Source organism: Sphaeramia orbicularis, chromosome 17 (genome assembly GCF_902148855.1).
Source record: "Sphaeramia orbicularis chromosome 17, fSphaOr1.1, whole genome shotgun sequence".
Lineage (NCBI taxonomy): Eukaryota > Metazoa > Chordata > Actinopteri > Kurtiformes > Apogonidae > Sphaeramia > Sphaeramia orbicularis.
Window position 1 is genome coordinate 53497763 of NC_043973.1, and position 15610 is coordinate 53513372.

The following is a 15610-nucleotide window of genomic DNA, read 5'->3' on the forward strand; positions in this document are numbered from 1 at the left end:
GTTGGATGTCAATGGGGCCAAAATGTTTGAATATCAGTGAGTTTTTTGTAGTTTATTTTTTGGGTGTGAGGGCAAAAAAAGGAAACTAGCCTTAAAATGTAAGATGCATCTATTGAAGCAATGAGGAGAACACAAGATCTGAGTTAAAAGAAGGAAAACAACCTGGTCATGTGCTCAAATATTATACAATCTATTGTCTGAGTTTGTTATCAGATCAGTATTAGCCTGAATATCTTATTAAGACTTAGTCAGATCTGACGTCGACTTCAAATCAAATTACTTTTATAATGAAAAACATACTCGACGAGATTACACTTTGATATTAGTCTTCCAGAAACACATTCTTGACATTCCTGTTTTGCTGCACATGCCCAGTGTGTTTCCTCAGATCAGAGAAGTGTTTTCATTTTCATGGTCCAGGTCTGTGTGTGTGTCTGTGGTCCTAACCCAGGCCCAGCCCTTTATTTGAGTTTTTACGGCCGTTAAAGCTCCTGAATGAGCGCTGGCTGCGGTACATCCTGCACCCAGATCCTGTTTAAAGAACAATGACGAAGCCTCTGGCCCTGAAACGCTCACAGACGACGGTTTAATCAAACAGCACAGACGCAAACACGCAACAAGACGGTGTTTATTCACAGTGAAATAGGACAAAAACAGCCCCGTTTCTGTGAAATGAGCGCAAACGTTCTCTAAGATGAAAAAAAAATCTAATAAGGTAAATCTAATTTTCATAAAAGAAACGTAAGCATGTGTTAATAAGATGCTCCAGAGAATGCAAAAGAAGTTTAACCAGTGACAAATGAAGACCATGGACACTCTATTATCAGCAACAGGGAAACTATGCAAAAGAGGTAACGAGATGAAAACACTGTAAAAGATGAACAGATAAAAAAAAAAAAACGTGAGGATAGGAGAAAGTAAAAGATGCAATAAGACAAAAACACTGTAAAAGATGAACAGATAAATAAAACGTGATAAGATAAAGCAAAAGGTGCAACAAAACAAAAACAGCAAAAGATGAACAGATGAAAACACTGAAAAAGATGAACAGATAAAACATGTGATATAAGATAAAGAAAAGACACGAGAGGAAAGCACTGTAAAAGATGAACAGACGAAAACACTGAAAAAGATGCAAAGAGATGAACACAAAACATGTGACAATAAGATAAAGTAAGAGATGCAACAAGACAAAACACTGTGAAAGATGAACAGATAAAAAAACATGTGATGATAAGATAAAGTAAAAGGTGCAACAAGACAAAAACACTGTAAAAGATGCAAAGAGATGAAAACAAAACATGTAACAATATAATAAAGTAAAAGATGCAACAAGACGAAAACACTGTAAAAAAGATCTAATGAGAAAAAACTACGTAAAAGTTGAAACAAGATGTAAATTATGTCAGAAGACTCAGGATGACCCAGTGGCCTACATTCATCCTGGATGCAAATACACCTGAACGGCAGTTGAGCAGGTATTTACATGACAAATATGAGGTGTGTGTGTGTGTGTGTGTTATTATCTTGTGTGTTATTTCTCAGAGGGCCCACAGTGTAAACATGTGACGGCAGAAGGTGAAAATCTCAGTTTAAATGTCAGCGTAAACAGTCGTTCGGGTTCTGTTGTGTGAACCAATCAGAAACCAGGACTGACTCATGCCATGTACCAACACATATTCTCTAAGGCTCCGTTCACACTGCAGGTAAATGTGGGCCAAATACGATTTTTTTTGCCCACATGTGACCTGTATCCGATCTGTTAAAGACAGTTTGAACAGTACTAATCCCATTTTTTCAGTCATTAAAAAAATGTGAACTTTGACCTACTTTTCCCAAAATATAATGGCATCTACGTTTTGACTGGGTCACTGGGAATCCATAAACCCAAATATGGTCTGAATTCAACCAATAGTTTTGCTGCTAAAGTGTAAACAAACAAACAAACAAAGAAACTAACAAGTGGTTCCAGGAATAACACCTATTGTATCTTATTTTGTCATCGATCCAACTGATGTCATCATGTCTGATGTCATATCAACTGCCTCTATACATGTGCCAAGTCTGAAGTAAATGGAAACAAAATTGATGTTTTTTACAGACATTTGAAATTTTGCCCATTATAAGTAAATGGAGAAAAAAAGATTTTAAAGATTCATAAAAATTTTTAGCTTTGACCTACGTTTTTCAAAATGTAATGACAGCCAATAGTTTTGCTGCTAGAGTGTTAAACAAAAAAGAAACAAAAAAACAAAAAACAATAGGCCTTGCCTCCCCTTTGGGATGTGGGGTAATAATAATAATAAAAAAAATAAATAAATAAAAAAATAATCATCATCATCATCATCATCATCATAGACTGTTGCTGGATGAGTATTATGGTCTGGTGTTCATCCTGTTTGATGTAAACGTGCACATGTGTTTTTCTCTGCATTTGTTGTTGGTTCTGTTGCGTTCTGGTCCAATCGGACCTGGAACCCCAAAGGCTCTGAGGAAAGTCCCATGTGGTTCAGAAGGTTCCCACCACATGCCTTTGGCTCCAGTCCTGCCTCTCCTCTAACGCCACGAATTACAACCATTTGGTCTCAATTAGACCAACCGCCATGGAAACCGTTTCGGCGACACCGAGCCGACGGCTAATTGGCTGCGACTCTCATCATGAGCCCGTCCATGGGCCGCCGTGATAGGCCGCAGCGTCGTTTCTCATTCATACCACAGCACTGACGCCAGAAACGTGATCTTCACCTCGACATGTTGAAGGAATTTCACCTGTGGCGTTTACAGATTTAGGAATGATTGACAGGTTTCCCCTACGTCCCTTATATCATTTTACAGAAAAACACTGACATTTCATTCACATACTCACTGGGTTTTGAAATACTTCTGTTGAATTAAGTCACAGTTGTCAGATTCAGTTCATTTTCCTTTAGTTTTTTTTAATCACATAACAGATTATTGCAAACTATATACTGACAATAGAGTATAATTCTTATTTAAAACATATTTAAAAAGAATAAGACATGAAAAATATCCAATAAAACTTATAGAATAAGCTTAAATGACATTAAAATGAAGTGTGTAAGAGTTGGTTTTATTACAATGAGCTGCTTTTTGTTGATGTCATTTCATAATTTCTCATAAAAACACTCATATTTCATTCACATACTGGTTTTTGAGATACTTTTGTTAAATAAAGTCAGTTTAAGTTAACTTTCATCTTTTTTTTTAAATTAAAAACTATATACAGACGATAGAGTATAATTCTTATTTAAAATGCGTTTAAAAAGAATAAGTCATAAAAAATATCCAATAAAACCTATAGAATAAGCTTAAATGACATTAAAATGAAGTGTGTAAGAGTCGGTTTTGTTACTATGAGCTGGTTTTGTTGGTGTCATTTCATCATTTTACATAAAAAACACTCATTTCATTCACATACTGGTTTTTGAGATACTTTTGTTGAATAAAATTGGTTTAAGTTAACTTTCATCTTTTTTTTTTATTAAAAACTATATACAGATGATAGAGTATAATTCTTACTTAAATTATATGTGTCTTCATTGAGACAGTGTCTACAAAGTTTGTACAAAGTTTTGAGAAGTTTGGATTTTTGACAAATTTTTGAAATATTAAAAATGTTCCTTTCCTTCTAATGGTCCATATTCAGATGGGTTACAACATGTAAATGGTTCCAGATATAATTCTGTATCCTATTGATCACTGATAGAAGTCAAATATGGACTAACCTGTGTTAACGTCAAGACTGAACACATGAGGATGGATAACAGAAGAAAGGAAATACACAAAGAAGAAGAAGGAGGAGGAGAAGAAGGAGGAGAAGAAGAAGAAGACAAAGGAGAAGGAGGAGGAGGAGAAAGAGAAAAAGAAGGAGGAGGAGAAAAAGAAGGAGGAGGAGGAGGAGGACAAGGAAAAAAGACAATGAAGCAGAAGAAGGAAGAGGAGAAGGAGAAAAAGAAGTAGGAGAAGAAAAAGACAATGAAGAAGATGAAGAAGAAAAAAAGGAGGAGGAGAAAAAAAAGACAATGAAGTAGAAGGAGGAGGAGAAGAAGAAGGAGAAGAAGGAGAAAAAGGAGGAAGAGAAGAAGAAGGAGAAAAAGGAGAAGAAAAAGACAATGAAGAAGAAGGAGAAAAAGAAGGAGGAAAAAAGGAGAAGGAGGAGGAGAAAAAAGAGAATGAAGTAGAAGGAGAAGGAGGAGAAAAAGACAATGAAGTAGAAGAAGGAGGAGGAGGAGGAGGAGAAAAAGACAGTGAAGAAGGAGAAAAAGAAGAAGAAGGAGGAGGAGAAGAAAAAGACAATGAAGTAGAAGAAGAAGGAGAAAGAGAAGGAGGAGAAAAAGAAGAAATAGAAGGAGGAGGAGGGGAAAGTCATGTCTGGACTGTGATTGGATGAGTTGAGTTCTCCTCCAGTGAAAGCTCCGCCTACTTCTATAGCTTGATTGATGTGTATCCAGAACCACAGAACAGAACCAGGACTGGAACATAGAACAGAACCAGAACTGGAACAGAGAACAGAACCAGAACTGGAACAGAGAACAGAACCAGGACTGGAACACAGAACAGAACCAGGACTGGAACATAGAACAGAACCAGAACTGGAACACAGAACAGAACCAGGACTGGAACATAGAACAGAACCAGAACTGAAACATAGAACAGAACCAGGACTGGAACATAGAACAGAACCAGGACTGGAACACAGAACAGAACCAGGACAGGAACAGAGAACAGAACCAGGACTGGAACACAGAACAGAACCAGGACTGGAACATAGAACAGAACCAGGACTGGAACATAGAACAGAACCAGGACTGGAACACAGAACAGAACCAGGACAGGAACAGAGAACAGAACCAGGACTGGAACATAGAACAGAACCAGGACTGGAACACAGAACAGAACCAGGACTGGAACAAAGAACAGAACCAGGACTGGAACACAGAACAGAACCAGGACTGGAACACAGAACAGAACCAGAGAACAGAACCAGGACTGGAGCAGAGAACAGAACCAGGACTGGAACATAGAACAGAACCAGGACTGGAACAGAGAACAGAACCAGGACTGGAACAGAGAACAGAACCAGAGAACAGAACCAGGACTGGAACAGAGAACAGAACCAGGACTGGAACATAGAACAGAACCAGGACTGGAGCACAGAACAGAACCAGGACTGGAACAGAGAACAGAACCAGGACTGGAACAGAGAACAGAACCAGGACTGGAACATAGAACAGAACCAGGACTGGAACACAGAACAGAACCAGAGAACAGAACCAGGACTGGAACAGAGAACAGAACCAGGACTGGAACATAGAACAGAACCAGGACTGGAGCACAGAACAGAACCAGGACTGGAACAGAGAACAGAACCAGGACTGGAACATAGAACAGAACCAGGACTGGAACACAGAACAGAACCAGGACTGGAACAGAGAACAGAACCAGGACTGGAACAGAGAACAGAACCAGGACTGGAACATAGAACAGAACCAGGACTGGAACACAGAACAGAACCAGAGAACAGAACCAGGACTGGAACAGAGAACAGAACCAGGACTGGAACATAGAACAGAACCAGGACTGGAGCACAGAACAGAACCAGGACTGGAACAGAGAACAGAACCAGGACTGGAACATAGAACAGAACCAGGACTGGAACACAGAACAGAACCAGAGAACAGAACCAGGACTGGAACAGAGAACAGAACCAGGACTGGAACATAGAACAGAACCAGGACTGGAGCACAGAACAGAACCAGGACTGGAACAGAGAACAGAACCAGGACTGGAACATAGAACAGAACCAGGACTGGAACACAGAACAGAACCAGAGAACAGAACCAGGACTGGAACAGAGAACAGAACCAGGACTGGAACAGAGAACAGAACCTGTCAACCTCACACATTCAGCTGGTTCAGGTCCACATAGAACAGACGTACAGGGACACTGGTTGTGTTTGTACTTCGTCTGTGCAGCTAAACTTTGATAAAATTGCCGCTGATCTGATGAAACTTCAGATGTGTTTGTTGTCGTCGCAGGTCTCAGGTCGTAGATTCGGACCTCGGCGGCAGAACCAGGAACCGCAGCCTGGGTCGTGTTGTGTTTACAAAGAGGCGTCAGGCGCTGCTGATGGTGTAACTGTAGAACCGGGGAGGCTGTCGAACCGGTCCAAAAAAACAAGAGGGAAATGAAGACCAGATGGAGACGGAACCAGGAGGATCAGAGGCGGAGAACCTGCCTGAGCGACGGCAGGAAACGGAAAAGACGAAGAGTGTCACCGAGCGCAGCCGTATTCATTTAAATGGATTCATATAAACCAGGGGTGTCAAACATGAGGCCCGGGGGCCAAACACGGCCCACCAAAGGTTCTAATGCGGTCCATGGGATGAATTTACAAAGTGCTCGATGTGATCTACAGTAAAATAATAACAGCATAAAAACCTACAAAAAAATAAGGACTCCATATTTTTTCTTCTTGGTTTGATGTGAAAAAAATATTACATTATGTCTATAAATAATGACAATTTCAAATTTCTGTCTTTTAGTACAAAAAATAGCATTAAATTATGAAAATATTTACATTTGCAAATGATCCTCTAACAGTAAAATGTGAATAACTTGAACAAATATGAACAACCTGAAATGTCTAAAGAAAATTCAGCACAATTTGAACTCTTTTCTTCCTGTTCCTCAGTGTTTAGTGTCTTTGTAGATCTGATCCAGAATGCACATGGACAAATGAGAAGTTCAGGCAGAATACTGTTAAAATTGCACTTATGTTTCCTATGAAATTTCTTTTTTTTTTCAGGTTATTCACATCTTTTTTGTTTTAATAGTTTATAAAAGTAACTATTTTCATAATTTAATGGTTTTTTTTGGGGAACAAACCCCGCCCCTCACATGTATTGTATCTTACTTTGGCATCGATCCAGCTGATGTCATCATGTCTATGCGTGTGCTGATGTCATCATATCAACTGCTTCTATGTATGTGCCGAGTCTGAAGTCAATTGAAACAAAATTGATGTTTTTATAGACATTTGAAATTTCACCCATTATAAGTAAATGGGAGAAGAAAAAAGCTTTTAAAAATTCATTAAAAATTTTAACTTTGACCCACTTTTTCTATAATCTAATCACATCCTTCCTGGGTCACTGGCAATCTATAAACCCAATTTAGTATAAATTCAACCAATAGTTTTACTGCTACAAAAATTAGAAATTTCACCCATTATAAGTAAATGGGAAAATAAGGATTTAACAAATTCATTAAAAATTTGAACTTTGACCTACTTTTTCCAAAATGTAACCACATCTATTCTGGGTCACTGAGAATCTATAAACCCAATCTGGTAGGAATTCAGCTGATAGTTTTGCTGCTAAAGTGTTAAACAGACAAACAAACAAACAAAACAAAAAGAATAACCCTTGCTTCCCTTTGGGGGCGGGGTAACAAATAAAAATACCAAGTCATACCGAGTGAAAACCAGTGGGATTTTTGCTTTTATCAGGTTGATTGCGGTGATTTTCTGCCCTCTAGTGGTGAAACAGTTTGAATAACCCTCTGGTATCCCACCAATAGAGGTCCGTCTAATCACTGAAAGCATATAATCTGCACAGTGCCATGTTTACAACGTAAACAAACCATATCTTTTGTTGCAAAAAACATCCTTTTTTTCAATATACTACATAAAAATTGGATTGCTTTTTGAAACTCCATAAAAGTGCTCAGAAAATTAAAAGCAGACAAATTCAAATTCAACCTCCAGAGGTTCTGACATCCTCTGCAGTAGGAACTCTACTTGGATTCTCCAGTAAATAGACCGAGCCTCATGGTTCCAACTGAAACCAATTACATTCACACATCTGAGCTGCATCCAGAACGCAACGACCGGAGCCAACATTAATGTGTCCACCAGGAAAATGTTTCTGTTTGCAAGAGGATACGTCGACGAGTAACAGATGAGTGGAAGCAAGACCTCAGCCAAACACTAACCAGCAAACGGAAATGTGGGAAAGGCGCAAGAGGCCGCAACATCTACGCCTTTAACTGGAACATTTCTGACAAAAACAGGATTAAAGTCATTGCATATGAGTCTGGTTTGACAGGAAGTGATGTAAAGCCTGAAGGAGATGACGACCCGTTGAATTCCTCCACACTGAACATGCTCAGATTCAACACAGTGGGTTTGAGCTTCAGTGTGACTAAAGGAGTGTGTGGGTGTGGTTTTACAGTTTTCGTCCGATGTACCTTGAGCTGCATCTGTGACGTATCTGTACATATTCTGGATTCGCTGGGTTCGTGTTTGCAGCTTTTAAAGGTGGAAACAGGCAGATATCAGACCCTGGACTTTTAGGAGAGTACGAACCATCTGATGTCCAACGGGTACAGACGACACGTAAAGAGCGGTTTGTCGGAGGTGAAGTGAACGCAGCGTCATGCTTGACATTCCAGGTCTCTGCTGCCCACGTTCAGAGGTTGTGAAAGTGGAGCAGCAGCTGGTGGTTGAGTCTGTCGACAGAACGGAACATAAACCCAGAGAGTCTGAGGCCGAGTTCAGAGCTGGGTTAACGTCATGACTGAATACATGACCATGGAGAATGGAAGAAATACACAAAGGAGGAGGAGAAGAAAACAGAGGAGGAGGAGAAGAGGAAGAAGAAGAAGGAGGAGGAGGAGGAGAAGAAAATAGAGGAGGAGGAGAAGAGGAAGAAGAAGAAGAAGGAGAGGAGGAAGAAGAAAGAGGAGCAGGAGGAGTTGAAGAGGAAGAAGAAAAGAAGAAGAAGGAGGAGATGAAAAACAAGAACTAGAAGAAAAAGAAGATGAAGAAGAGAGAAAGAATAAGGAGATAAATCAGAAGCAGCAGCAGAAGGAGGAAGTCATATATGAACTGTGATTGGATGAGTTGAGTTCTCCTCCAGTGAAAGTCCCGCCCACTTCTATAGTTAGATTAATCTGCATCCAGAACCACAGGAATGGACCAGAGAACAGAACCAGGACTGGAACAAAGAACAGAACCAGGACTGGAACAAAGAACAGAACCAGGACTGGACCAGAGAACAGAACCAGGACTGGACCAGAGAACAGAACCAGGACTGGAACAAAGAACAGAACCAGGACTGGACCAGAGAACAGAACCAGGACTGGAACATAGAACAGGACCTGTCAACCTCACACATTCAACTGGTTCTGATTCACATAGAACAGACGCTGACGTCCAGGGATACCGGTTCTGTTTCCATTTCCTGTGTTTAGAGCAGAAACAGAAGGAGAACCTGGGTCTGTCCCTCACAGTCTGGACCAGACCCTGGATCCTGCAGGTCTTCCTCTTGGTCTGGATCTGTTTGAGCTGGTTCTGGTGAACACATGAACCCACAGATCGGATCTACCGACGCCTGACTCTCACGTGTGCAGCTCAATTGGACACGGTCCGACCCCAGCAGCCGTGACCACATGCATGCTGCAAAAAAGACCTGGACGACAAGAAGAAACTTCTACTCATTCTGACTTCAATGTCTTATTTCAGTGACTGATGCAGAGCTGAACCAGATGAAACCCAGTAAACATTAGGGAGCCACAAAAACTATCAGCACCGATAATTATGGGTCCAATATTGATAAAAACAAAGATGTCATTTAGATCATTCCAATAATTAAAGTTTTCACAGATAAATACAGCCCATAATAATAAATATAAATTGCTTAGATTTGGTGCATTTCACCAGTACACAGTGAACATTGTTGCAGGACATAGTACGTGTGCATTTGAGGAGGAGTTCATCTAAAGAAATCGACAACAAGAACGAATTCCAAACACAAAAACAGGAGCATATGCGCAATGGAAAACCCAGCAGAGCATCGATGGTCAAAGTGTGTGTTGAAATAAGGTTTGTGCGGAGCAGGAGTTGTATGTGTGTATGTGTGTGTGTGTGTGTGACGTTGTGGAATTTGCAGAGGAGATGAGTGAGGCCACCAGTCGACGGAACAGCTGGTTACAATCACAGCAGCTCAACACTACACACCAACACACACGTTTGTGTTAAATAGCATTGTATGGACACTCACAGACATAATGCAACCCCTCTCCAGCCCCCCCAGCCCCAGCCCCCCCCCCCGCCATAACCTGAACCCCTGTCGAACCCCAAAAACCACTAAGACAAAGACAGTTAGTTATGAGGAGCTCCAAACAAATGAAAATGGGATGTCGTTTTTACTTTCAACGGTCGCTTTTGTCTCGTTTTTGTCTCGATATCTGATAAATAAGTTTTTCACTGATAAAGACTCAAACTCTCATTTATTTAATACTTTATTGTTTCATTTTGCTTCATGGGGTCAAAGAAACAATCCTGTACTAAACAGACATTCTGATACTGGTTCTAGGTGACTTGGTTCTGTTATCTTTCCGACGATAACAGATAAAAAATTCCAGGTCACCGACACTTATGCTGCCTTCACGTACTATGGGAATTATGGGAAACACCAGTTGCGCACTTGAAAATTGCATACAAACACCCCCCTCGTGTCACATTTTCCACAAAAGGAGAACTGGGTAAACATTTTAATCCACGAGCCGCTGAGATGAACCTAACCTTTGACCTTTTCAACGAGGGATTCATCACCACCGATAAACTGTGCTTTCATCAACGTTCTGCCGCTGTTAGCAATGAAGAAAAACATCCATGATCTGCATCTTTTACAGATGCTGCATCTGCTTCTGCCCAGGCTACCTCTGCATATAGATTTACACATATATACATAAATATACATGCATTTATAGAATATTTACACTTAAAATGCAACTGTCAATGATATATACAAACCACAAACTACAGATAAAAACAGTGAAAAAAAGATGAAGAAACAGTAGAAGATGACAAAACACACTAGTAGAACACTCTCAAACAGCACTAGTATTATTATATACAATTATTTACAACAATTCAATGCTAAAATGCTGCTAAAAGTCCTAAAAATCGTTCATCTGTCTCTTACCGACTGCACTTTGTTGCTCTAAGCTCCGCCCACTTCCACCCTTCCCCCTCAGCCAATGGAGACCTCCACCCTAATGTGTTCTAGAGCAGTAGAAAGAAGCCAAGCTCAAATACTAAAGCATGTTTGGGTTTTGTTTATAGTGTGAACGGTTCAGGAGTTACAGTCGTTTGAATGATGGTGTCACCGGAGACACAACTGTCCTTAAAGGGTTAACTACAGCTACGTTCACACTGCAGACAAATGTGGCCCAAATCCGACTTTTTTTTGTCCATATGTGACCTGGATCAGATCTGTTAAAAACAGTTTGACAGTTTTTGATGCATACAACACATTTTTCTTTTTATGTATTACATAAAAATTGGATTAGTTATTTTTGGATTTTTAAAACTCCATCAAAGTGTTCGACAAATCAGACTGATCTCATGAAATTGCGTTATTTGTCACACCAGTTCTTATGGCATTTGGTGTGCTATACGTACGCATTTTCATCCTTTTGCGTGTTTTTCAACGCCATTTGATCGCGTGTCAATGTACACCAAGATCTCAGGTTTGCATATCCGTAACCGCTAGCCCAAACCCTAACCACTAAACGCTAACCCTTACCCTAAACCTAACCCTAACTGCTAATCGCTAACCACTAACCCTAACCGCTAACTGCTAATCATGTGGTATTTTACGTGGCGTGAACATACATGTGGAAAGCGTGGAAATGCATACAGATATTGCGCCAATTAAAAGTGATTTGATTACATGTCAATGTACGCCAAGATCTCTGGTTTACATATCTGTAACCACTAACCCAAACCCAAATGTGTCCCAAATCCGATTTTTTTTGTCCATATGTGACCTGTATCCGATCTGTTAAAAATAGTTTGAACAGCATCTGACCCAGACCACTTTCATATGTGGTCCTAAATCTGACCCAGACCATTTTCATATGTGGTCCTAAATCTGGCCCAGACCATTTTCATATGTGGTCCTAAATCTGACCCAGACCATTTTCATATGTGGTCCTAAATCTGACCCAGACCATTTTCATATGTGGTCCTAAATCCGATACGTATCTGATATTTTTCAATGCGACTTCAGTGTGAACGGCCAGGTCGCATTTATCCAACCTTCACATCATTGAAATGCAACAAACGTTACAATTCTGCGTCCCTCTATATTTCCTTCTGTAAACACAGTGTGTGTCTGCGTGGTCACATATTCCATCAGGACCTCTTTAGTGCGTGTGGGTCACTTCAGGGTCACATTCAGTTCTGACTCAAAACTGATAGAAGTCACATTTAATGTGGATTATGAACCAACACAAAAAAATTGGATTTCACCAAAAAATCCGAATCATGCATTAAGACCTGCTGTGTGAACGGAGCCTTAGGTCACTGCAGAACCGGACTCTACAGATCTAAATCCAGAACGCTGATCATCTTCTACACACTGGACTCTTCTATTCTCTTTAATAATTCTCAGAAAAGTCAGCGGGGGAGGGGTCAGGAATCCCACCCCCCCCGACTGGTTATGACACCGGGGCCCCTCGCTCCGATGCTCATTAACCATCACCACAGGGACTTTTCCAGGAACCTTCACCACTTTTACATGTGTTTTTCTCTGAGAGTGAATGGACACTATGTGGACAAAAGTATGTGGACACGTTGAGTTCAGGTGTTTCTTTTCTAACAGGGGTCTGGGATCCAAAACAAGAAGGACTAATGTCAGAATATAATTTTATATTATGGGATAAATACATTTTTTTTTTTTTATCCATGACTTTAAATGTTTTTTCCTCTAAATGTCTATTATTCCTGCTCTGACTGTAAATAATAATTTTCATCCACATCTAACCATCTACTTTCATCACATTTGACTAAGGAAGAAAAATCTGACATTAACCTTGAAGGAAATATTGATGATTTTATGTCAAATCCTCATGAACAGGACATCTTACAGCTGTAGACATGTATCCCAATATTTATGTCCATATAGTTTTTTTTCTTTTTTTAATCTTTATTTTCATTGATTTGTTGATTATTCTGTTGATTATTTTGTTCATTTTTGTTCAATTACGTTTAATTTGTTGATTACTTTGGTTTTTTTTCACATTTTGTTGAATATCTTATGTATTTTTGTTCATTTTGTTGATTATTTTGGTTATTTTTGATTATTAGGAGGAAAAATCTCCCATTAAATTTCAAGAAAATATTGATGTTTTTATCTCAAATCCTCATATAACAGGATATCTTACAGCTGCAGACAAGATGTGTCCCGATATTTATGTCCATATAGTTTATAAACATCTGTGTTTTCATTGATTTGTTAATTTTTTTTGGATTATTTTGTTCATTTTAGTTAGTTTATGTTTAATTTGTTGATTATTTTAGTCTTTCTTTTTTTTTTTACACATTTTGTTGATTATTTTGTGCATTTTTGTTCATTTTAATTTTTTTTGATTATTAAGAATTACATGATGCGTCCCAGTACTTTTGCCCATATAGTTTATAAACATCTGTATTTTCATTGATTTGTTCTTTTTTATTACCTCCGCCAAGGAGGTTATGTTTTTGCCAGGGTTTGTTTGTTTGTCTGTCTGTCTGTTTGTTTGTCTGTCCGTTAGTGTGCAACATAACTCAAAAAGTTATGGACAGATTTGGATGAAATTTTCAGGGTTTGTTGGAAATGGGATGAGGAAGAAATGATTAAATTTTGGTGGTGATCGGGGGGGGGGGGGGGGGGGGGGGCACTGATCAGCCTTGGCGGAGGTCTGCGCTCTCCGAGTGCTTCTAGTTGTTATTGTTTTGTTCATTTTAGTTCATTTATGTTTAATTTGCTGATTATTTTTGGCCTTTTTTTTTTTTTTTTTTGTTACACATTTTGTTGAGTATTTTGTGCATTTTTGTTCATTTTCATGATTATTTTGGTTATTTTTGATTATTAGGAAGAAAAATCTCCCAATAAACTTTAGGAAATATTGATGTTTATATCCAAAATTAGTATGAACAGGACATCTTACAGCTGTAGACAGGATGTGTCCCAATACTTTTGTCCATATAGTTTATAAACATCTGAATTTTCATTGATTTGTTTATTTTTGTGATTATTTTGTTCATTTTGTGAATTTTTGTTCATTTTGTTAATTATTTTGGTTGTTTTTGGTTATTAGGATGAAAATGTCCCATTAAACTTTGGGAAATATTGATGTTTATATCCAAAATTAGTATGAACAGGACATCTTACAGCTGTAGACATGATGTGTCCCAATACTTTTGTCCATATAGTTGATAAACATCTGTATTTCCTTCAAGAGGGAGATTTTTCTCCTTTTTCAGGGGTTAAATTTCCAAATGTACAATAAATATGTTCATGATAACATTCAGATTTCACAGCTGTTTCCGCTGTCATGGACTTATTCTTCTAAAAAACCTCATGATATGTTGTAAAATCCAATCCTGTCCCTCCAAATACTTCCTTTATGTGGCGTTTTTGAGCTAAACATCCTTATTTTGCTTTTTGTGAGTTTTCATGTCAGACTCTGAGCTAAAGTGATTAATTCTACACTGTCCTGTGCTAATTACCCAACAAAGGCGCTCTGTTCCTTCGACCTCAGCCCCAGCGAATGTATGTGGACGAAACAAAGGAAAATATAGGACGACCAGTCGTACTTATGGACTAATGAACAAACCTGACCCAGCAACTTTTCTCCTGCATAACAAACCGGACATAAAGGCTGCCTTGTGTTTTCCACACGCATTAGACGCTGCAGCCTTTGACAAATGCCAGTTTGTTCCTTTAATCACATGTGAACGCTCCCGTATGGTCTGAATTATCCAATCAGTTGATCACAGCGGCCGACCTCCACCCAACCAGGCCTCAGCTCTTTGCCTTTTATGGGACAGAAGTTGAAACAGGAGAAAAGTTTGTGGGGAAATGGGTCAGAGTAAAAATAAAACCAGTGTCCCTGTACGTCAGAGTCCTGGGATACAGGGATCAGAACCACTTAAATGTGTGAGGTTGTCAGGTTCTGTCTCTATGTTCCAGTCCTGTGGTCTGGATGAAGATCAAACTAACTATAGAGGTGGGCGGGACTTTCACTGGAGGAGAACTCAACTCATCCAATCACAGTCCATCTATGACTTCTATCAGTGATCAATAGGCACTAGACTGATATCTGGAACATTTACATGTTCTAAACCATCAAAATATGGACCAGCGAAGGAAAGACGACAACGATGAAGATGAAAACAACAAAGACAATGACGACAAGGATGAGGACAACAAAGACAATGACGACAACAACGAAGACAACAACAAAGACGATGACAATGAAGACAACAACAAAGATGACAGCAAAGACGAAGACGACGATGACAATGACAAAACAAAGATGACAGCAAGACAAAAACGAAGACGAACACAATGAAAACGACAAAGACGATGAAGACGACAACAAAGATGATGACAAAGACGACGACATAAATTACAACTGAAGACAACAACAAAGACGAAGATGACGACGAAGACGACAGCTGAAGACAACGGTGTCGAAGACGACAACGCGAACGACGACAACTTCTTTGTCTTTGAATTTCCTTTTTTTTGT

The 15610-nt window shown here is 39.3% G+C and overlaps 1 protein-coding gene across 1 annotated transcript in view; it reads right to left on the reverse strand.

Moving 5' to 3' along the window:
- Positions 1-15610, reverse strand: part of myo10 (myosin X) — a 160406-nt gene that overhangs the window by 95453 nt on the left and 49343 nt on the right. The window lies entirely within an intron of this gene.